The sequence below is a fragment of the Marmota marmota genome, unplaced genomic scaffold, assembly GCF_001458135.2.
Source record: "Marmota marmota marmota unplaced genomic scaffold, marMar, whole genome shotgun sequence".
NCBI lineage: Eukaryota > Metazoa > Chordata > Mammalia > Rodentia > Sciuridae > Marmota > Marmota marmota.
In genome coordinates, this window is record NW_025999968.1 from 19680141 (window position 1) to 19705462 (window position 25322).

Consider the following 25322-nt stretch of genomic DNA (forward strand, 5'->3'; position numbering starts at 1 on the left):
AAGAGGCCTGAGGCATCCTCTTCTGAGCCGCTGCTGTGCATCACTGCCATCAGCTGCCAGCACCTCACAGTGCAGAACCAAAGACACCGCTGAAGGGAAGTCTTTTCAAAGGAAAGTCTTTTCAAAGTTTCCCATCCCTGGTTGGTTGAAGACGTGGATACTGAATCTATGGATATGGAGGACTAAACTATTTGATTATTTTTAATTTACTGTTACATTGTGAGGGTTTTTTATTATAGATATTAATCAAATACAGGTTTACAAATATTTTCTTTCAGTCTGTCGTTTGTCTTCTGATACTGTAAAGATCTTTTACAGAACAAAAGTTTTTAACTTTAGTGAGGTACTATTAGTCAATCTTTCCTTTTATGATTGTGATTTTAGTGTCAAGTCTAAGAATTATTTGTCTAGATCTAGATCCAAAAATTTTTCTCTTATGTTTTTATACAATCTTGAAGTTTTATGTGTTCAGTTATGCCCGTGATCTATTTTGAGTTATATTTTATAAGGTATAAAACTTAGGTTTACTTTATTTTATTTATTTATTTTTTGCCCATGCATGTCCAACCGCTCCAGCATCATTTTCTGAACACAGTCTTTCCTCCAGGGAAATTTATTTGCACATTTCCCAAATTCAATTGGACATTTTTTAATGGATCTACTTCTGGGTTCTCCATTCTGCTCCATTTATTTATCTGTCTTCCACCAGTACTGCATGTTATAATTACTGTAGGTATAAATACATCTTGAAATTGGGTAGACTAATTCCTCTCATTTTGTTTTTATTTTTTCAACATTGTTATAGCTATTCTAGTTCTTTTATCTTCCCATATTCATTCTATAATCTAGTCTATATCTACAAAATTATTTCTTGGAGTTTTAAACATTATTGAGTTAAAACTGTACGACAGATTGGGAGAACTGACTTCCCTATGATGTTGAGTCTTTCAATTAATAAAAACGCTAAATCGATTTATTTAAATCTTTTATGTATTTCATCAGAATTTTGTAGTTTTGAGCATGTACATCATGTGTATGCTTTGTTAATTGTTTACTTAAGTATATAATTTTCATTGGAATAAAATATAAAGATGATATTGTTTAACTTCAATGTCCATTGGTAGTATATAGAAACATACTTGATTTTTAGGAAACTTTATTCTGTAACCTTGAGCTCACTATTAGAATTACGTGTTTCTTTTAAGGAGATTACTTGGGATTTTCTGTAATTAAACACCTGACTTCAGGAACTGAGGTTTCTCTCAAGGTGGACTCTCTCAGCTCATTCTTTCTAGGCAGTTGCTTTATTCTAAAAGGAAATTCCATGGAGTTAGAATCATGTCTTTTACTTCTTGGTGCCTACTATTGCTAGCAATTGTAGTGTAATGGTTAAAAATAAGGATCTGGAGGCAGACTGCATGGAATTGAATTCTAACTTTCTTATATACTAGACTATATGATTCCCTGAAAGTCTTCTAGCTTTTCTGTTTACTCAATTATAAACAGATAAAGATATCTCTCACCAGATTATGTGGGATTAAATTGGTTAAAGCACTCAGCATAAGGCTTGACCTGAAATATGTTGTACAGCTTAGCTTTTTACTAATACATTTTTATTACATACAAAAATGCTATGTATGATTAATACTGATACACTAATAAATGCAGACTAGATCTTAACTATTTTCCACCATTGCTTGAAATGCATTTAACACCCTCCCCTTTCTTTTTGTCTATCAAGAAATAGAGAATTTACATAGTCTTGGTGGTAAAGATTCTTCCACTAGGCAATACTATATTCTCCAAGTTTTTTTGAGGGGGGTGGTGGTAGGGGATGGTGAGTGGATAGTGAAAACAAATTCACTTGTTTCCTGAAATACAAAGACTTTGTCAGAGGAAACCCATTTTTCCATGCAAATGAAAAATTTCTGATAAACCAGGTAATTCTAGACAGACAAGGCAGCCTTTCATGCTCAGAAATTTCCAAAGGAGCTGTCTGTATTACTCAAATTTATCCAACTTTCTTCTTCACTTTGGCAGTATAGACCCAATTCTAAACATACCATGAAATAAGCTGTACATTTGGCTCCAAGATCATTCTATTTGGTCCAAAAGGGCATCAAAATCATTAAACAAATACACATTGACTTGGGAGGAAAGAGAAAAGAATTCAATTGAAAATGATTTTTATTGCCCAAATTTGAATTCTCTGACAGCAGCTGCTGCAACCTCATTAATACCCAAGGCAGGCAAAAGGCAGGTGTGTCTTTTACACTCTGGGTGTTAGTGATGACATGAGTTTAATGGGAAACAACACAGCGCTTTTTAAAGTTCTGTCTTAAAAAAAATAGATATTCAATGTTGGTTCTTAAAATATTCATTTATGAATCTTCCTCTTGTTTCTTTTTCCTTTTGTTTTGAATTTTGTCTTGTAGTAACACTTGTAGGTTTTGAAAGAATTCTCACTGCCATCATGATTTCTCCTTGTCTGCTTCTTGTATGTTGGATTCTCTTTTTGTCATTTATGAGGTGAGAAATGGTCCCAGAAGATTAGGTGAAACAAACATACTGAAAACAAGGAGAATCGTTCCCAGTCAGCTCTGTGTCCATATACTTTTTACTATGCTAGTTTGGTCAAACCAATGTTTTGGGCAAATAATAATGAATAAAAAATGGGGCTGCGGTTGTGGCTCAGTGGTGTAGTGCTTGCCTAGTACACATGAGGCACTGGGTTCTATCCTCAGCACCACATAAAAATAAGTGAATAAAATAAAGGTATTGTTTCCATATACAACTAAAAATATTTTTTAAAAATGGATAAAAAATGAATTTTATAGTATACCATTGATCTGCCTCAAAAGACAAACCAAGGAACACATATGGACTTGATTAAGCAAATAAATGTTGAAAACTACTTAAATAGATAAGCAACAAAAATTCTACTTCTTTAGGATGGTAAGTTTAAATGTCACCATGATGCCTTTCATCTCCTCTTTAATCTATTTTTTATTCTGTGATATAGAGAAAGAACTTATGCTGTGTTTCTAAATTTAGAAAATTATTAGCTTATACATAGATCCCTGACAAGGGACTCAATATAATTTGAAGGGTTTTGTTATAAACATTAGATCCTAGATCCTACTATTAAATATTAATATTACAATGTTAATGTTAAAAAATTAATTCCCATATAATACTTCTTCATAAAAATATTTGTCATAATCTATAAAATAAAATATTTTAATAAACATATTTACATAAAATATCGTTATTGTTCACATAAAATAATTGAACATTATAAAAATGACTTGAGAATACAGAAACAGAAAGAAAATAAAGGTAGAATATAATCTTATAACTAAAAGATGATCAAAGTTAATATGTCTTAGCATATCTTTCCAAGCATTTTCCCATTTATATTCCTGAAAATATTGTTTTTAATAAAAATGAGATACTACAAGTTATCTTAATTTTTAAGTGAATTACCTATGATGATCAGTTTAATGACAGTCAATGTATATCTATACTATAATTTTTAGTGGATATAAAATATGGTGAACAATGAAGTTTTTTGTGAGGAAAGGTATTGTTAGAAATAATTCTAAAATGAGAACCTTATGCATATGTGTTTGTGGAACTCCTCTGTTTTTAAAGCATTTTTAGTGTATTTGGCATATGAGAAATTGTCCTCCAGATAGTTAGTATTATTTTTAGTAAGATTTTTTGTATTGGAACTTAAAATATTTTTATGCTGCCAATAGCAGTGTATGAGGGAACCCATTTCTATACACAATTATTTTTCAAAACTGTTATTAAAGCTTTTGATTCTTTGCCAGCCTGGCTAATGGAAAATAGCAGTATTAAGTTGCATGGATTACATTTTCTATTTTAATGCTAAAATTATATTTATTCTTTCATTTTTTTTGTTTACTACTCTTAATGGTTAGATACTATTGTCTGTGCTTGATGTTGGGTTCCTAGACATAAACATATTTTTAAATGTAGGATAATTGCTTTCGTAAATTCCTCTGTTTTTTTTCAAATTTAAAATATCAGACTCTTTATGGAGAAAATTTAATTTTTTAGACTAACTTGTTTTGTCCTTTGAGAGGAAAAAACTGACTAAATAATAAAATGAAAATTGTATTTATTTACATACATTTTATTATATATAATATATTTTGCATATATATGTTTTGTCATTGCTTATTGAGAGCTGTATAATACCAGTGCTAATTATATGAATTACCTGTTTTCCTCATACAATCTTATGTAGTAGTAATGAAATATCTCCATTGTAAAAGATGTCATGGTCCTAGATGATAAAATCCATAATTTGAGTTCAGGCCCACATGGGATTTAGAGTTTGAACTACTAATTACTTGCAACATACTTCTTTCTCTGAAGTGATCTCATACTAATGATGATACAAATTGATTCTCTCTTGATGATGGAAGAATGAGATAATTAATGCCATCATGTGATACATCTGGTAGCAGCATTTTATTCCCTCCTCAGAAAAGAGGTACTTGCCTGCCCTTCCCCCCCCCGCCTTCCTTCAGAGCCCTTTCTTGCTGCCAGATTTCTGTTTAAGCCAGTCACGCAGGGCATGATGGTTTGTGTGAGAGCTGATACCCTTCTTTTCCCACAGGCACTCATCCATCCCTGCTCTGTTTTTCTTCATCTTGAGGGCAATGTGCAATCTGCCAGGCCTAACTCATTACTCACCCTGGAGCCTGCAAATTCTCCAGAAGTCAGAGCACTGGCTTTGGTGGTTATGTGGTCCTTGGTCTCTTCCCTTTGGGAGCTGAGGGTAAAAGAGGCTGTCATACTGGGAAACATTGACCTTGCTGTCTCTCAAGCCACCAAGCTGCTGTAATAGACCACAAGCTGGCTTTTCTCCCCATTCTATAGAAAGCAGCAGCCAGGGTGTGGCCTGTGCTGCTTCTGATTGTTTACAGGCTCACAGAGCCCATGGAATGGGTGCATAGCTGTCCACAAAGATCTCCAAGTATTTCTTACAATTTAATCTTCATTTGTTTTTCTTCATGGTAATAAAGTTTTCTGTTGTGAGGAGGGAACCCTGGCTGTCTAGCAATCCTTGCAGAAAAATGTACATTTCCTCTCATATTTTCCCATCCTCAAGCCTAGTACAGAATGGGAAATTTTTAGAGCCAGAATTATATTGACTTTTATAAGAGGGACTTTGTTTGCTCATTTAACAAATATTTAATAAGAACTGACTCTATGCCAGATATTACTGAAGGCATAGAGTGATAAATTAGACAGATGATATCCCCTTACAAGGAATGGCACTGGGAAAGGGGCAGCAATTAACAAATAACCTAACAAAGGAGACCAGTGATGTATACTGTGAAATAAATAAAATTAGAATGTCCTTGTAGAAAGTGATGGGGTGGAGTGTGAAGCAAGGCGACTTACAAGTGAATGTCAGTGACAAGGTGGCCACTGAGCTAAAACCAAGTGGCTACAAAGCATCATCTATGCAGAGTTCTGGAGGCAGAGAACTTCAGCACAGAGAATAACAGCACCAAAGGCCCCAAGGAGGAAAATATCTTAGCCCAATCTAAAAGGCAGTATTGCAAGAGTTAGGGGATGAAGGAGAAAGGAAGGAGAAGGAAAACGTTTGACCATATAGAACTTGATGAGCTAGAATAAGGAATTTGGATTGTATTTTTCATGCAATAGGAGGCTGCTGAAGAGTTTGATGCAGAGGGGTTGAAATAGTCTGTTGCATACTGTTTATGGCTTTTGTGTGGATTTTAGAGGAACACAAGGAGAAGGAAAACAACCAACTGAGAGATCTTTGCAATAATCAAGGCTGTAGATGACACTGACGTGGACCAGGGTGAAAATGGTAGAAATGAAGAGAAATAAACAGATGTGAAATATATTTTTAAGATGCAGCTAAAAGAATTTGTTGATGTGTCAAAGGGTATAAAGCTGGGAATGGGACTGGAGGTGAGGGAACTAGAAGAATCCACTATGACTCTAGATTGTATACCTGCACAATTAGGCAGATAATGACAGCAGGTACTGACACGGCAAAGAAGCAGGAAAGAACAAGTGGCATGTGGTGGCAGTAAAGTACTCTATTAGGCAGAATTAAAATTGATGTGTCTTTGAAACATCCAAATGAGAACATGGGGCACATAATTGGGTTAAGTGGGACTTGGTTAAGCTCCATTGGGAAGCAACTTTAAGTTAATTGAATCTATAATGAAGGGAGCCTGAAATGAAAACATGCATAGTTTGGTATAGGGGGAAATCTTTTGAATCTAACATCTCTATTTCTGTCAAGGATGCTGTTTTCTTATTATGTCGATTCAAAAACAAACTCAGTTAATTCTTTCTCTTCCCTCTATTGCCCCATTTGGACATCAGTATTTTCTCAAATATTGTTAGGATTCTTTGATCATAGTATTTATTTGTTCCAAGATCTTTAATGACTCCCCATTGGAAAAATTCTTTGGCCCTCTAGGCAGCATCTTCTTCTCTGTTCCTGATTTCTTTCTTCTACCCACTCTCATAAACTCTTCGCTTCAACCAGGAGACAAGAGTCTCCTTCTGTCATCTCTGCTGTCCTTGTGTGGACTGTCTTTCCCATTGCTTGGAGCCAACTCCTTTCTATTCTTTGAGGCTAAAATTCTACTTCCTCTAAGAAGTGCTTCTTGGCCTCTCTTTGGCCTATCGATAGTTCTTTGTCTCACCATTTGAGCCACTATTTCAGGATCATGCTAACATAAACCACATGTATCAATATCAAGTCTATTGAGAAAATGATAATCTTTCAGGTTATAAATTGGACATATCTCAGTTTAATTAAGAATTGCTTCCTGAATGAAATGAGTTTTAAGTGTAACCACATAGGTTCCTTTAAAATACATTACGTAAGAAGAGTGAGATAACATATTTAAAGTACTTCCCTAAAGAACAAACTCAAATAAAATTCAGGTGGGTATTGAGGGAAAGAAAGAGCATGGACTTTGAAGATAGAAGGCTAATAGGAATCTTGTGAGCTTCCACTAAGAGAAAATGTGTATAAAAAAAGGAAAAAGAAAATAAAAGAGAAAATGTGTGTATAAGAATCTTAATATTCTATAGGTTATTGTGGTCAAATTATTCTTAGCACCACAGATTTATGAAATGAAATGCTTAGGCATCCATAGAGTGAATTTTAAGAGCTTGTCGCAGGCCATACAAGACATGTTCCTTATACTTTGAAATCCTTCCATTTCTAAAAAAAATGTTGCTGGGTATGGGGGCACATGTCTGTAATCCCAGTGACTCAGGCGTCTGAAGCAGGAGGAGAGAAAATTCAAAGCCAGCCTTAGCAAATTAATGAGAACCTAAAACAACTTAGTGAGATCCTCTCTTTCTTAAAGAAAAGAAAAGAAAAAAGAGCTGGGGATGTAGTTTAGTAGCAGAGTGTTCCTGGGTTTGATCCTGAGTGCCTCCAAAAAAGAAAAAAATATGTTTAAAATTAAAGATCAGAAGTTAGTAACCCTGGAATTAATGTTTTATAATGCCCCCTTGTATTGTTTTGGTCTCCCTTTTTGAAGAGAACAAAGACATACAACTGGGAATTAGTGGCAAATGTGTTCAACCCACCCTGAAGTATGTATCCTCAGACTCTTCTGAATCACTTCACCAAACTCTGTTAACTACCTCTGAAGAATCTAGATTGAAAAATGCCAACATTGGCACCCCTTGAGTTGTGACATCTCACACATCGGCTCAACCTCTTTGATGTTTTCAGCAGAAACCAGAGAAAGAAAAAAATCATCCCATTTCATACTTTATTGTTTATCTACAAGTAATGAAACACTTAAGAATTTAAATAAGATCTATACGTGCCGCCTTGAGCTTCTGCTGACAATTTATGTAGAAGGAAAGCAAAATATACAGCATCTGTATGAAGAATGCAGGCAGGTCCGCAGGCAATGTGAAGCCAGCCAGAGCTCTACAGAGTGGCCAGCAGAGCTGTTTCCTTTGGGAAGCCCCGACAATGCCCACCCCTCCAACGGCATTTCATGTTCACCCTGCTGCCGCTGGGCTAAATAATTTCTTAAATGTTGATGACTTTCTCTGGAGCTGGCAGAGATTACTGGTATAGAGAAGGGTAATTAAAAGAAGTCATTATCATACACACCAATTAAGTCTATTTTAAGGTTTTGGTCCTGTGATGAGATACAAAAGGAGCTTTCAACAAAATGAAATCACAAGAACAAATAAACCATGGTTGTCAATTTACAGATTTTCTTTTGAGTGCATTAAATAAAATACTTCCATATATTTTGGTAAGAATATTGTTTCTTCCCTTGTTTCTCTGACCCCCAGACCCACTCCAGAGGCAGGAGTCAGCCTTGCTGTCATCAAACTGAAGAGGATAGTTAAATTATTGAGTTACTCTTCATTATTGAGTTAACTGGCTCCAGGTATAAAATTATCTTCTAATTAGTATCTCAAATGTTCTGTTCTTAAGAGAGGGCCTACATAGATACCAACTGAATTTGCAAGTTATCTATAATTATTTTTAATCTAAAAGATAACAGTTATGAGGAGCTGACATGGTGGCACATGCCTGTAATCCCAGCAATTCTGAAGGCCGAGGCAGGGGGATTGCAAATTGGAGACCAGCCTCGGCGATTTAGTGAGGTCTCAAGCAACGTTGTGTCAAATTTAATAATATAAAGAGCTGGAGATGTGGCTCAGTTGTTAAGTACCACTTCCATCCCTGGTACCAGAAAAGAAAAAAAAAAAGAAAAAGAGGAAACGTTTATTTTTATGGAAGTAATTCAGTTACTTAAGAAGGAATAAAAGCTATTATATCACTATTTTTAAACCTCTATCAAACTAATATATCAAAGTCCTGAGCATCAGTGACTAGTCACAGATAAAAGCAGAGAAAAAGTTTTATATTGCTAAATCTATGATGTATATTGCCAAAAATTTTAATATATATCTACTTATAATCATACCTAAATAATAATGTAATAATGTATGAAAAATACAAAGAGCAGAGAAATACATTTAAATAATACCTTGAGGATAAAATCAGTAATAACAACTTGCAAAAGCTATCCAAGAGAATAACCCATTTTTTCAACAAATAAACTTGAAAGGAAAACAATGGAGGGGGAACTTACACATTAAAATGGACCTGCATGTCTCACATAAAGATCTTATTTGTATTCTGATATCAGCAAAGCAATCAACAAATTGTAAAAAGAAATTAGTAATTATAAAATGAAGGATCTGAATACTGACTAGAATATCTAATGACATGAGAAGATAATTGTTAGTCTTACTAGTGAAAGTAGTTATGATAGCTTTGGATTTTTAAAGTACTTAAATATGTCTCAATCTCTTAATCTGAGTTATTTGATAACTACTTAAAGTTTGATAATATTTAAAAATTAATAAAAAATATTTATTAATTTATTCAAAATAATAAGAATGATTTAATTATATGCTAATGTGTTTTTATTAAAATAACTTTTTCTAAAGCAATAAAATAGTGATAAATGAAGCATTGTTTCCAAATCTTATGTTTCCAAATCCTCAAGATACTTTTCTTAGTAGAAGATAGATGGATTCTCATATCTACTTTTGTATTCAGTCCTTTGTGATATTGAGTGAGGATAAAATAGAATAGATAGTAAAATGACCAGGCATTCAGAATAATGGGCCCCATTCAATCACACCAGGAGTCTAACTGGTAGACATATTAATGAGCACCATCAAGGCCTATTTAAAAAGTGTAAGACCTTGAACCTTACCTGTGGGATCATCTTCAGCCAACTATTTTGTTGCAGAGGTGGAAAACAGAAGGTGGGGGTGAACCCAGATGGAAATGACAGGAAGGAGAATGGGTTATAGAAAAGAGGATGGATGTGAACCCAGATGGTAGCCAATCTGCCTTTTTCAGTATCTATTTTACATAGTTTTGCTCCATGCTCTGCTCAAAATCATATAAGCTCCTACACTGGCACACCAAAATGAGTTTTTCTGCTATTAGGCCCCTGTCTGCATGAAGGGAGTTCTATCTCTTCTCACTTAAATAAATCCTATGGTTTACTCTTCCCTTCCATGATTTTATTCTTCAAAATTTGCAAGACAAGAACCCAGAGGAAACTGGTGAAGCTGGAAATTTAGTCTTATCTCAAAACTCTGGATTCTTATAACTAATTTTGCATTCAGTCCTTTTTGATATCACATGTCACGTAGCCTTTTAAAAAGAGGGAGAGAAAATGGCAACTAGCATTTTAGAATTATTATGGAAAGGTCATGGAGACCACCAGATGCCAACTGGATTATGCCATAAGAACCACTATACTAGAGATACATTCCAGTAAGTTGAAAAATCAAAGAAAATGATTTTAGTATTAATGTCACTATAACTTTGGTTTGCAGAAGTGATTGAGTATGTGTTTGAAGCAATATTTTCCTTAATTTGATAATGGTTCAAACTGGATGAGGAGTACAAGGGGTTCATTATCTTAATCTCTTTCTGATGTTTGAATTTTCCATAACAAAAAGTGAAAAAAAAGTTGAATAGAAGGGAAAACTCAAGTAAATAACAAGTATTTTGCAAATGGAGCAAATATTTGACTGTAATACAACTCCGAATGCAGTATTGAAAATTTGGGGCAAAGGAAATAATAATCTTGGTCTGCTAACATTGTCTTCAGGAAAACATGAATGAATACACTATAGGCAAGATTATATTAAATTTTAGACTTTTGGAAAGATACACAGTTTTAATCCTTTAATTGAAATTGTTCTATAAGTTTTTCCATGTGATAGTCAATATAAGTTATTATAAGTTTTTAAAATTGGATGAAATGGAATTAAGTAATAGTTTGTGAGTTTAAATTATTTTGGCTGTGTTTCTTAAAGTAGTAGTAAACAGCTAACTATTGGCAAGAAGTTTTTCTCCAGAGAGAACATCATTCCTGAATTGTTTTTTATATTTATTTCTTAGTTGTAGTTGACCTTTATTTTATTTATTTATTTTTATGTGGCACTAAGGATCAAACCCAGGGTCTTGCATGTGCTAGGCAAGCACTCTACTGCTGAGCTACAACCCCAGCCTCCTGAAATTTTTTTATAGGTAACTTGTAATAAGTTTTCAAGTGGACAGATTATCTGATATAAAACTTTCAGAGTATCAAGGACTACCATAATTCATTCTGCATGGCTGTTATAACCAAGTACCTAAATCAAATAGGGTCAAAGGAAAGAATGGAAAGTATTGGACCATTACACCTATTTTGAATTACACCTAGAAATACGTGCAAAAATCCTGAACAAAAAATCATCAAACCATATGTAATAGTGTTTAAAACACTGAATATACACATAATGAAGTTAGGGTTTATCCCCAGAATTCAAGGTAAATTTAATTTTGCAAAAAAATGTTAAATATCATTCACCATATCAGTAGATTAAATGAGAAAATCTGGAAGACCATCTCAATAGATATAGGGAGAAAAACACAGTAAACTCCTTAGTAATCTAAAGTTGAAAGATAATTTTAAAAATTGTCTTTAAAAACTAAATTGAAATAATCCAAAATTGGGAACTATTACAATGAATATAACCGGACACCATATAAAATACTTGTCCTACCACTTCTATAAAAAATTATATTTGTGGTCTTATTTAATTCAAAAAATAAAGCAAGCATAAGGATCAAAAAAGAGGAAATAAAATTGTCATTATTTGAAAGTGATATGAGTGTCTATATAAAACCTGATAAAATTTTCATGGAAAAACTCATAAGAGTTTTTGATATAGATATAAATATAAAATATATAAAAGTTTTTGATATAAATTCAATATTCAAAAGTCAATTTCACTTCTATATGTTACAAATGAAACTTAGGAGATGAAAGTTTAAAGAGGCAATATTTATGATAGCAACAAGAACTATAAAAACAGTGATAAACTCAATACAAAATTTTAAGATTCATATATAGAAACTAATAATACTTTACTATATACAACTGAGGAAGATAAAATAAATTGGAAGCTACTCTAATTAGATAAGTAGAAATTGATAGAAATATCTAATATTTTCAGCATTTTGTCTATCACATAAATAATATTCCTTGAATGTAAATCCAATTAAACTTCCAACAAAATTTTCTATGGAACATAAGCCTATTCTAAAATTGATATGGAATAATATATACCTATATATTTGTATATTATAATATGTAAATGGCTAATATATATCCAAATAAGAAAAATAAAAAATTGTGTATCTAAGCAAGGAAAATAAAGTGTGGGGAGTAGCCAGATGTCAATACTTTTTGTAGATATATACCAATTAAAGATGCGGAATATTAGATGGAAATTGACAGATTAAATAGCAGAACAGCACATAGATCCTACCACACCCACGTATGAACGTCTATGTATGGCACAAGTGGAATGGCAAGTCATTCGGAAAAAGAGGAACTGTTCAATAACAAGTAGATTTTGAAAACTCAGTTTTCCAGAGTCGATAAAAGGGGTTCTTGATTTTTATCTACACCCACACACCAACTCAAAGTAGAATTAGCAATAAAATGTTTTTTTAAAAAATCCTCAATATTTTAGTTGAAAATTTAGGTGACAATGGAGAGATTTTTTTCTTTTGTTTTTTCTTTCTACCTTTCCTTTTTTTTTTTTTTTTTGTACAAGGGGATTGAACCCAGGGGCACTTAACCACTAAGACACATCCTTAGCCCAGTTTTTAAATTTTTTAAATTTTGATACAGGGTCTTCCTAAGTTGCTTAGAGCCTTGCTAAATTGATGAGGCTGGGCTTGAATTTGTAATCTTGCTGTGTCAGCCTCCTGAACTGCTGGGATTACAGACATGCACCACTGGGCCAGCTCCAGGAGAAGAGATTTCTAAAGAAAGTAAACATATCAACCATAAAAGAGCAGTGAGTTCATTGTATTAAAATTTACCAATTATGTTCACCAAAGTTGTCTTAAGGCATTAAAAAAAAAAGAGTACTCAGAGTAGATTTTGACACACATAAAAGGGTCAAAATTTTACCCTCAAAAACATTAAAAAATTCTTATAATAAGAAAGAGACAAAACCCAATAGAAAAATAGGTAAGAGACATGAAAAGACTATCACAGCAGAGGAAACACAGGATCACATGTTAAGAAATGTTCAACTTACTTAGGAAAAGCAAATGAAGATCCAAGTGAGATATGCTTTATACAAACTTGGCAGATAAAAGTTACACAACAAGTGTTTATGGAATAAGTAAACAATTCTAGAAGCATTAGAGTATAAATCTTAAGCCTAATCACACTATTTTGACAATATGTTTTCTGTAATTTTATCAAAATTTAGTAAAGAATGTTACATATTAAGAAATCTTCATAAAATCTTCACAATTACAAAGGATATTATTTTGTTTGTGAAAATAATTTTAATTATCCACATATTAATGTGTGCATTTGCATATAAATCAATATATTTATATGTAAATTTGTATGGATAAAACTATATGTACATAAGCATATACAAATACATGTATCTATAAATATTTCTTTATCACATAAGTGTTTTTTGTGACTGACATTCATGTGCCACTTACTCCAAGGTACTGGCAATACAATGGATAATGGATTTGTTGCTGACTTAATTGAGCTTATTGTATAGGGAAGAAGATAACTATTTATTAAATACACAAAATGTATAGTTACAAATTATGACTATTCCTGTGAATGTAGTGTATATGATCATGAGCCACAGAATAAGAATTAGAATTCTGGACATCAGAGAACCCAAGAACCTCCACCGGAAGAGTTTTAGAGCTGACAGTAAGCAAAGTAGCCGGATAAAAAATAAACATACAAACATCAATAGCTTAGCTGTACACTGATAATAAACTTGTTGAGAAATAAAATCAGGAAAACGATTTTATTCACATTAATCTCAAACAAAGATAAAATTTTGGGGAATAACTCTTATCAAGACATGAAACCTCTACAATGAAAACTATAGAACATTAAAAGATCGAAAGACCTCCCAAGTTCTTGGATAGACAGAATTAATTTTGTTAAAACAATCATATTACTAAATGTGATCTACAGATTCAATGCAATTACCATTAAAATAACAATGACATTCTTTGCAGAACCAAGGGAAGAGCAGTTCTAAAATTTATACAGAAGAATATAAGATCCAGAATGGCCAAAGCAATTTTGAGTAATAAGAATGGGCTAGAGGCATCATAATACTTGATCTCCAGTTATACTGCAGAGGTATAGTAATAAAAACTGCATGGTATTAGTACAAAAATAGAAATTAAGACCAATGGAATAGAAGACACAGAGACAACCCACATTTCAGCAAAAACCTGAAAATGTGTAACAAATATACAATGGTGTTCTACTCAGACATTAAGAAGAATGAAATTATGTAATTTGCCTGTTATTTATCTGTAAATAAATGGATCCTAAAAATATAATGCAGAGCCAAGTAAACCAGACTCAGAAGGTCAATGGTCAAATGTCTTCTCTTAGATGCGGAAGCTAGAGGATAAAAAGAAAGGTAGATCATGAAAATAGAAGGGAAACCAATAGAATGGAGGAAGGGGGTTAAGATGGAAGAGGATAAGCCCTGCCCTGGGGAAGTACTTGGGGATGAAATCTATCAAAGTGTGTTATAACCATGTATTAATATACCACAATGAATCCGACTTTCACATATCACTATAATGCACTATTCATCATCATCATCATGGAAGGAAGATCAGCAGAGTAGAACAAGTGGATCTGGGGAGGAAGGGAGGAAGGAAAGAAAAGATAATGGGAATGACACTGATCAAATTATGTTACATGAATTTTGGAATATGGCATAATGAATCCCACTTTTATGTATAATTTTGATTTTGATTCATCAATGAAAAAATTAATTAAAAGAATACCATTTCATTTTGTTTTCAATTGCATAGATTTCACTATTAACTATTATACTTTAAACATACACTGATTTTAAAGTCAGAAAAAGACAAGACAAGCTATAATGATATAATTTAGTTTTTACATTGCTATTTAGAAAAATAAAGTCAAGAAAAATCAATTAAAGAAGCTTGGGAATCGAATCTGATAGATATGCAAGTGCAATTCATTTGGTAGGTTAGCTGGCAAAGCAAGTATGTCACTGGAATAATTCAGAGTCTTGATTGGGATGATCTGGACAACAATATTTTCAACACCACCAGGATGGTCAATTATGTATTTCAAGTTGACTTAACTAAGAGATGCTCAGATACTGGAACAACATTATTTCTGATTGTGTCCCTGTGGGTATTTCTGGAAGGGACTATCATTTATATTAGTAGACTAAGTAAAGCAGATGGCTGCCATCAGTGTGGGTGGGCATCACTCAATCTGTTGAGAGTCCTGATAGAACAAAAAGGTGGAGGAAGTGGGCATTTTAACTTGGATCCATCTTATCCTGTCCTGGGCCATCTATACTTCTGGTTCTCAGACCTCTGGACTCAGACAGAATCACATCATTTGCTTCCCTGGTTCCCCAACTTGCAGACAGCAACAGATTGTGGAACATCTCATCCTCTGTAATCATGAGAGCAATTCCTGTAATAAGCATTCCTTTATGTATCTATGTCTTTGGAGAATTCTGACTAATAGGATCATCAAAAATGAAGCTATTCATTCAGTCTGAAATATTTGTTGATACATTGAGAGACATGATTCTTGTGAAGATTTGCAAATCAAATGCAGATGCCTGACTGAGTAACAAGCCAGATCAAATGAAGTATTCTGCTTCATTTTTATGATTTATATATTTTTCATTCCTGTTTGTCATTCTCAAATAATCCTGGTTCTATGAATATTGTTAAGAAATAATGTGAGCACACGTTAGCATTGGCAAATAATTTAAGCCACAAGTTCTCCAAGCAAACTGCCCATTCTTACTAAATATCCTGGAGCAAGTTATTTAACATTTCTGTGTCTCAAAATTTTCACCTATAAAATAGGGTGAATAGTAGAACCTTCCTAGGATATTAACAGGAGTGGTATGTCTTGCATAGTGATGTGAACATGTTCCAATGGTCTGGAGAGTTCTCAGTGCATCTTCTGTATGGAAAGAGGCCAGAAAGTTCCACTTCTCAGTTGCTTTGCATCCAAGAAAGGTTGAAGCTTCTGTGTATTCTCAAACGTTTCCTAGGAACGTGGGATATAGAAGAAAAGTCTGGAGCATTGGCGTAAATCGGCTCACTGACTTTCCAGCTGTAATACATTTTCATTTTCCCAAACACACTGTAAGCACCAAGGCAAGAATGCACTGTATATAAAACTAGTCTCCCTTAGCTGATCATTATTTATAAACAAGTTAACATGGATTAACATACTTATACTTATTTATTTCCTTATGTATGTTTTATGTTAATTGTTTTACTTAGATAACATTTCAGTTAAGTCTTCAAATTTAGCCATTCTGAAAAGTATTTCCACATTTTTGACAGCTAAAAAGTTTAATTATGTGCTCAACCTGTGATTTAAAGATTGACAGCAATGCATGATTGTTTTCTTCTTTCACAGGTAAAGTTGCACTACAAGTATTGTCAGAAATTTGTGTAGAGTAGAATGTGTTGCTTCCAGGTATCAGAGGCTCATTAGTTCTTTTTGAGGACTTCAAGGATTTAGATCTATGTTGAGCTAAATTTGGATGTTAGACCAAGGAATTTGCTTCTGGATCTTGTTAATTCTTTAGTTATAAGAAGTTAGTGTGTCAATGATTATTAACTTCTAGAGTTCTTACCAACTTTAAAAGTATGCAGAATGAAAAATCAGAAAAGTTATTTTCTGATTGTGACCCTGTGAGAATTTCTGGAAGAGATTATCATTTAAATTAGTAGACTAAATAAAGCAGATGGCTGCCATCAGTGTGGGTGGGCATCACTCAATCTGTTCAGAGCCCCAATAGAACAAAAGGTGAAGGAAGTGGGCATTTTAACTGGCATCCATCATCTCCTGCACTGGGCCATCTATACTTCTGGTTCTCAGACCTTTTCAACATATTAAATGTTGATAAAAAGAAATTCCACATTTTACTTTTGAGAGCCACTGATAGTGCAACATCATATCTCATAGTTCTTGTCAAAGGCACACAGTAGTTTAGCAAATATTTTGAATGATTGGATGATGCTTTGATTACACAGTGTTAACAGAAATTCCTATCTTGAAAAGTGGTATGTATGCAGGCTCATAGACAAAATTCATAAAATAATGAGAGGACTTTGATTCTGTTGTCCATTCATCCACAGGAATATCAGTTTAGTAAGAAGTTCAATTGTAGGATTGGCTTTAGTGGAAGCATATCAACTCATTCTATTATTCTAAATATTATGACATTTCTTCTTCACTTGTAAAATTGGAAGAGATTTTCTTGGGAAGAAATAAGTGAGTAATTGTCTTGGATCTTTGGAAACAATTATGAATTACACTGAAGGCAGCTGCGGTAATGGCAAACTCCTGAGCACTTGAGCCATTTCTTATGCAGATTCCATTTACTCAATGTCTGTCTGCTTGATCAGACATCCAAGAACTTTCCTGGTTCCAAGTATCTTTGCCACTACAGTGACTTTAAAAGATCTCTAGAGCATTAGATTCACTAAAAAGTAGACTGCAGAGTTATGGGGTAGTGGGAATTCCAGATCCTACAGGTCAGGACCCCAGATTGTAGAAGTGTGGTGACTAATAGCTCTTGATATTGGCTACAGAAAACCATCTCATCCAAGGTTTCAATTCCTTCCCTGCGACAGTCTGCATCCAGTGACTGAACGATGATAAAGATAAAAAGGCCTGACCTTATTGCCCTTATTTGAGGTTACTTTGAAGGGACTTTCCCAGTTTCAAAGCTTCCTGAAGGACTATGTGGGGCTGGAATGAACTGCAGATCAACTTATCCCTGTGCCAAATACTGCTTCTTTCTCTTCCTTGGCAGGTGTTTTTTTGTTTGTTTGTTTGTTTGTTTGTTTGTACTGAAGATAGAACTCAGGGGTACTCACCTAGCCACATCCCCAGCCCTATTTTGTGTTTTATTTAGAGACAGGGTCTCACTAAGTTGCTCAGCACCTCACTGTTGCTGAGGCTGGCTTTGAACTTGCAATACTCCTGCATCAGCCTCCTGAGACACTGGGATTATAGGTGTGTGCCACCGCACCCAGCCTGACAGGTGTTCTTAAGAGTATTCTTCCCCCAAATCTGCTGCATATAAATCCTCACCTCAGAGGGTGTTTCACAGGGTACATGCCCTCTGACAGTTGATATCGTAGTGAGTCTAGAAAATAGACTATAAAATGAGAGTCTGAAGTTGGATCTCCCTCTGGCCAGGTGAGAATGAGGATGTGAAGTAGGTAGAGTACTCATAGGCACCACATGTTGTCATGGCAGATCATTAAAACTTGTATTAATAGTGAAGCAGGATAGAGTATTCATGAAAGAAAATGTACCAAAATTAGAGTACCATAAGCATTTGAAATGTTCTGGGGAAATAATCATTATAAGGACTATGGAATCAGGCAGCCTTAGTTCAGGGTGATAGGGCCATTTAAGAAAGACATTAAAATACCGAGAGAAATTGTTAATTAAATTTGAGCTCTGAAAACCACAGGGCCTCCTTGGTAACTCAAAAGACTCTAAACTCTTGCAGCTATAAGAGAAAAAGTAGTATGACTGAAGTAGTAGACTTCCACAGAGAGTCGACTTCTCTGCTATAGGAAATTGAACATGCCCAAATCAGAAGCCTATTAGGGTCAATGTATTCAAAACCCAGATCTCTGATCACTTTGAGCCTGCAGAAGTGACCCACACATCCATAACAATGGCTTATTCTGCTTTGTAAGACAATGCTTAGTTAATCAGTTTATAATATAACCTTGCTGGGGAACTGCTAGACCATAGATGTCAAAGGCTCTTCACCAAAGCATCAGTAAGACCTGGTCAACATATGTTAACAGAAGCCAGGAGAGTTCTTTGTGAGATTTATTTCTAAGATGCTGAATCAGTGGAGCAGAACATAAAATTGGTGAGTTTATTTGCTGCTCTCTTGAGGTATAAGATTTAACTCCTTGGCAAGACTCTAAGAGGAAGTGTTACCATACTGCTAGGTTGTTTCTTGGAAGCTTGGAAAAAACAAAGGTGTATTCTAAATGATGAAAATATTAGAACCACAGAGACAAACAGCTCAGAGATGGATCAATAGACAGAAGTGAACACGCTAAAAGAGATACACTATATATGGTTGGAAACCCCACCAGCTAAACTCTTATCCTTTTCTCCAAGAATGTAATTAGAATAATTCCCATATTGATTCTTTGATTTCTGAAATAAGTATTTTCACAGCAGAGAAGGTTAGGTGCAAACTATTGAAACAGTCCACTTTACTTCTAGTCAAGATGATAAATAAGAACAACATTGCATTCCAGAAGGAAGAACAAAGATTAAGAGGCAAAGATGCTTGTTCTTATTATATAATTTACTAGTCTGACCATATTACACCTTTTGGATATTGTTGGATGATAGTCTACTATAGCAAACTCAAGAAAATAGGCGTTCTGATTGCAGCTTCTATACTATGTAGTTGGAGCTTATTAACGTAGGTACATGGTTATGCAGCCATTGGTCTGGCAAATATATTATTTTATATTTCCATCAAAATAGAAGAGAAAAGCCAGTTAACAGTCACATGGAACAGAATATGTATGGTCTTGACCCAGGTGTTACAGTTTAGATATGATGTAGCCCCTCAAACTCGTATGTGACAATGCAAGAATTTTCAAAAGTGAGATGATTAGAGTATAAGAGGTGTAACCTAAGCAGTGAATTAATCCACTGATAAGGATTAACTGGGCGGTACCTATAGGCAGGTAATGTGGTACTGGAGGACATAGGTCACTGGGGGGCTGTATTCCTTTGGAGTTTATATTTTGTCTTTCATGAGTGGAGCTTTCTCTCTCTCTGTTTCCTGGTTATCAGGTCCTGAATCATTTTCCTCTGCCCTGTTCTTTCTCCATAATGTTGAGCCTCAACAATGACTCCTGATCAATGGAGTTGGCTGTCTATGGACTGAAACCTATGAAACTGTGAACCCCAAATAAACTTTTTCTTCTCTAAATTATTCCTGTCAGGTCTTTTGGTCACACTAATGAAAAGCTTACTAAACACAATCTATATTAAATCTTTAGCCCTCCCTCATAATTCCAAGGGACCTTGACCATCTGATTATTATGCAGCATATCACATTTGTCCATTATATCGTTCCACTATATTGGAACAAATGAGGAAGAAGTGGCAAGTATCTTTGAGGTCTTGAGAAGACATGTGCTCTTTGGTTAAGTCACGTATACTCCAGAAGTGGGAGAAACACACTGGCACATTGTGCTTAGTGGTACGGCTGTATCTCCCCTCCAAATAGGGAACAAACTGTTAGAACTCACACCTCCTCCAATTAGAAAGGTAGCACAGTGTCTTGTAGGGCCTTGAAGGCTTCTTCAGTTTCTGAAAAGCAAAAATATCATACACTTGGGACTATTACTTGGACCTATTTACCAAGATGGATCTATCTATCTATCTATCTATCTATCTATCTTTTGGTAATTATATAAATATCTATATATTATTAATATGTTAATATATATTATATCTAGTGGAGCTCAAAGCAGAAAAGAGGTCTGCAGTAGGTGTGGGCTATAATTCATGCTTTAATATATGTATTATAATCTCAGCAGACATTATGTTCCTAGAGGCAAAAAATGCGATGTTGAATGTTGGGCTAGCTGATGTTAGATAGCATTTGTCATCCACCATCTTGGTGCTGGGACAAACAGTGTAACTGGAACAGCAAATACCTGGGCATAATCTATCTGTTTCCGCCTATCAAAACTTATCTAGCTAATACCAAATATCCAATATCCAGCAAGGGAAACTAATACTGAGGCCACAAGACAGCAGAGGGACAACAACCACTTGAGCGTAAATATTTTACAACGGATTACTTTTGAAATTTGTTCTAATTAGTTATACATGACAGTAGAATGCATTTTTACACATCATACCTAAAAGGAGTATAACTTCTCATTCTTCTGGTTGTGTATGATGTAGAATCATACCAGCTGTGTAATCATATATGTACTTAGGGTAATAATGTCTGATTCATTCTACACTGGATCACTTTTACCTTGGAAAAGGCAGCAATTGGTTTTTGTCTTTTCTGCTGACAATGTCTTGATCAATACCACTGTTTGAGGACTTCAAAATATTAGATCCATTCACTAGATACCTGGATACCCACTTAATATTATATCAAACCCCAAACCCTGTGTATAACAAATAGGGTATAGTTGTGTGTCCTATTACATGGGATCTAACTATCCAGAAGCTGCCACCATGATAGATAATGGAAAAGACTTTTTTCCCTAGTAGATAATTTTATTGCAGTGAAGAAATCTGGCCTTAATGTATAAAACTGTAGTTATATCTGTTTATTGCTTATCAATTGTTATGTTGGCCACTCTTCATACATTTATGTCTTTATCCTCATAACAAATCTGTGATATATGTGTTCCAGCCCCATTTTATAGGTGGGAAAATTGAAGATGGTTGAACTAAGGAAAACAGCAGAACAGAGGGATAAAGTGACTTATTGTCAGGTGCTATTTATGCTAATGGGTCAGCTGTACAGGAATATACATGGTCCTAAAATCAGGAAACACATGTATACAGAAGGATTCTGAGAAATTAGTGCTGATACACTCTCTGTGAGCCTTCCTCATTCCTACAGCAGTCTAGATCAATGCTCTTATATTCACAACCCTTAATTGGAGTTATTTGAAAAATAAAATTCCTTTTAGTCTATGTTTTCTCCTGAAGTAGGTCTGACATTCTGTGGTCAGTGTATAACGGGCTTCAGTACATAGACATTAACAGATGTAAGGATAGTGACATAAATGAGGCAGAGTGCTCTTTTCTTCTCCTCACACTCTTCCTGGAAAGAGACCTTTGAGAGATGGAGAAAAAATTAATGTCTCCATTAACATATTGAAGCAAAGATTTATCCTTTAAGAGGCAGCTAACATTAACAAGAGGATGGTTAGTTTATCCTGTAAATGTTTTACGCTAAGACAACTTAGACTTCATACAATCAGCTGAGATGTCACACCAGATCTGAGAGTAAGTAAATGCAATAGTTTAGGTGAGGGTAGCTACTATGGAAATAAAACTGTCTCAGTGGCTTTAAAAGTAAAAAACAAACAAACAAAAAAAACCACTTATTTTTGCTAATCTAAAGAGGAAACGATGGGGAAGAGAGTTCTGCACCCCATAGAGGAAAGACCTTCCTACTATTCAGCCATGGCAGTGAGTAGGTATGCTCACCTGAAGGAATGGAATGCTATTCCCCTGGATGCACCACACATGCTAAGTCAGAGGTCAAAAACTATAGTCCAAGATCCATTCTCAGACTGCTACCTTTGTTCTAAATAATGTTTTATTAGAACACAGTCACTTTCATTTTCATATTATGAATGACTCCTTTAACACTAAAATGGTAAAAGTGAGTAGTTCTGACAAAGGATATATGGCCTGAAAAGCCTAAAATACTGTCGGGACTTTAATAGAAAAAAAAATGTGCTGATATCTACTCCAAAACAATGGCTATGTCATGATGCTATTGTCCCCAGTAGGATGAATATATTAATTCTTGATCCAAAGTGTGGAAATCAGAATATCTCCATATATCATGGTTTCCAGTGACCCACACATATATTTTTTAGCTCAGCAGCTTTATGCTCTGTGAGGCTTGAGGTTCTAGTTGCCAGAGGGGTGATGTTTCCATTAAGGAATACAGTAAAACTCCCATTAAACTCTAAGGAACACCTGTCATTTAATTACTTTAAGATCTTTATGTAGAATGATAAGTAGGCAAAGGTCATTAACCTTGATACCAGAAGGAAACAGAGTGGCTATTAAGTGAAAAGGGAAGAATGTGCTTGGCACACCATGGTGTAATAGGACATCTTTGGCATGCCCCTTCAGCCCTGCCCAATTTTGGTGGTAGTGGTAAGTCCAATAGTTATGGCATGAGAATGACTGTGGGCTTACAAATTACTCATGAATGAAGGTCTGGATCTCCACACCAAAAAAGCCACCTGGACTGGCAAAAGTGCTAATTGAGGTTCAAGGGAATCTAGAATGGAGAATAGAGGAGAAAGATGATGAGAATTAGTTGTGGTGTACAGACAGCAATATAATGGGAACTGTAGTTTATCTGACTAACCTTCCCTAACATGGTTCCCCAGAAAAAGAAACCAACCATAATCCTGAAAAGCTGCTCCCAGATGGAATTAATTTATAATAGAAAACAAATGGCTTGAGTGGTTCATGGTGCTGGGCGGGGAATCAGGGGGTACTTTATTTCTTTCGTCTCCAACATCTCCAGTATCATTTCATACCATTCTTCTCTCTCACTACATTCCAGTTACATTGGTCTCCTTTATCAACCTGCCAAGTCTTTCAGGCTTCTAGGTTATTGAACTTTTCATTCTTTCTGCCTGGAATGCTCTTCCTCCAGCTTTTATCATGGTGGTCTCAATTTTCTCCTTTAACTCTCCTCTCAGATGTCATCTTTCCTGAACAGCTTTACCAGATCACACTCTCTAAGGCGGCTTTCACACCTTATGTTCTATATCACCAGCCTGTTTACTCTGCGACACTCAATACAGCCTATTGAACATGCTGTTTGTTTATTTATTTGCTTGTATCTTTCCCACTGGAATATAAGTTTTGTAAAGGCAGGGAACTTGTTTATCTTACTCATCATTGTAAGTGCCAAACAGAGACTGGTATATTCCAAGTATGTAAAAACACTTGTTGATCTCTGCAATAGGCAAACAAATTTAGAAAATTAAATAGATCTGGGTGGTAGTTAGAAATGAACATTTTAACACTCAACTTACAATGTGATGCTGATGAAAATTTCCCTCATACCACATGTTCAATTTAGTGATTAGGAGTTTAAAAAAATCAACTTTAAGTGCTGTGGCTGTGGCTTATCAGTAGAGCACTCTTCTAGCATGTGCGAGGCACTCAGCACCTCATAACAATAAATAAAATACATTTTAAAATCAACTTTACTTATTTATCATAAAATATTTTAATGATGGTAATAGCAATCCATAATTTTAAACATTAAAATATCAATCTTGTGCTTACCACTATCTATGTATTACTTCATTTAACTTTTATAATAATCCTATTACTTTTCCCATTTTACCCGTGGGAAAGCCAAAGCTCAGAGTTGTCACATACTTCATCAAGGTTTATACATCTGGTAAGTAGATTCAGGACTCGAATTCAAGTCTGTCTGATACCAAAACCATTGCTTTCTACCCTGTCTGCTATCACATCTGTTGCCCAGAATTGATCAGAATTGGTCCTCTTCACTTTTTTCTATTTGCCTTGTCACTAAACAGGAAAGAAGTCATTATTTTAGCCAGATGGCAGCCAGATCACACCTCTTGAGAATAAACTGACTGCCTTTACTATAAATGGCACATAAATCTTAATGTTTAAATCACCCTTTCAACGTAGTGCCAGGAAAAAATACAGAGGAAATGATTGAATATATCACAAATAGTCATAAATCCCTTGGTGTGGAAAGGTTTGAAGCTTTCAAAAATGGAAAGAATATTTCAGACTGTTATACATCTTGCTTCAGACTGCTGGTTGAAAGACAATGCCTTCTCAGAAATAGTGGGTTTGAGGAGTCTTAAATGGTGTTTTCAAGAACTCATGATACCTAATTGAATTGGGAACCTTGCCAAAGCAACAGTAACTTCTATTCTTCTATTTGTCTTCATGGATTGGTATTTGCTTCACAAACATTATAGGTAGTGAATTCTTTCTTGAAATGATGATGATTTTCTCCCAAGTAGAACTCTGGTTGTTCTTAGAACTATTTGCTCTTTACTTAACAGATTCCTATTTAGCCTGAGCAACCATCCTATTGAAAACCATAGAGCATGGCTTCATAACTTGGATTTTCAAGAAAGGCATCAACAAAAACAAAGAAGTTGTAGGATTATTACATGAATATTTAAACACAATATAATACAATTTGTTGTCTATTATCACTGCCACATGATAATAACCCAAAGTTGAGAGTTGGGGATTGATTGTTAACCCTGTTCCTTATAAACAAAAATAAAGAACAGTATACCAAAGAAGCATCCACTTAGTAAGAAGTAAATGGAGAAA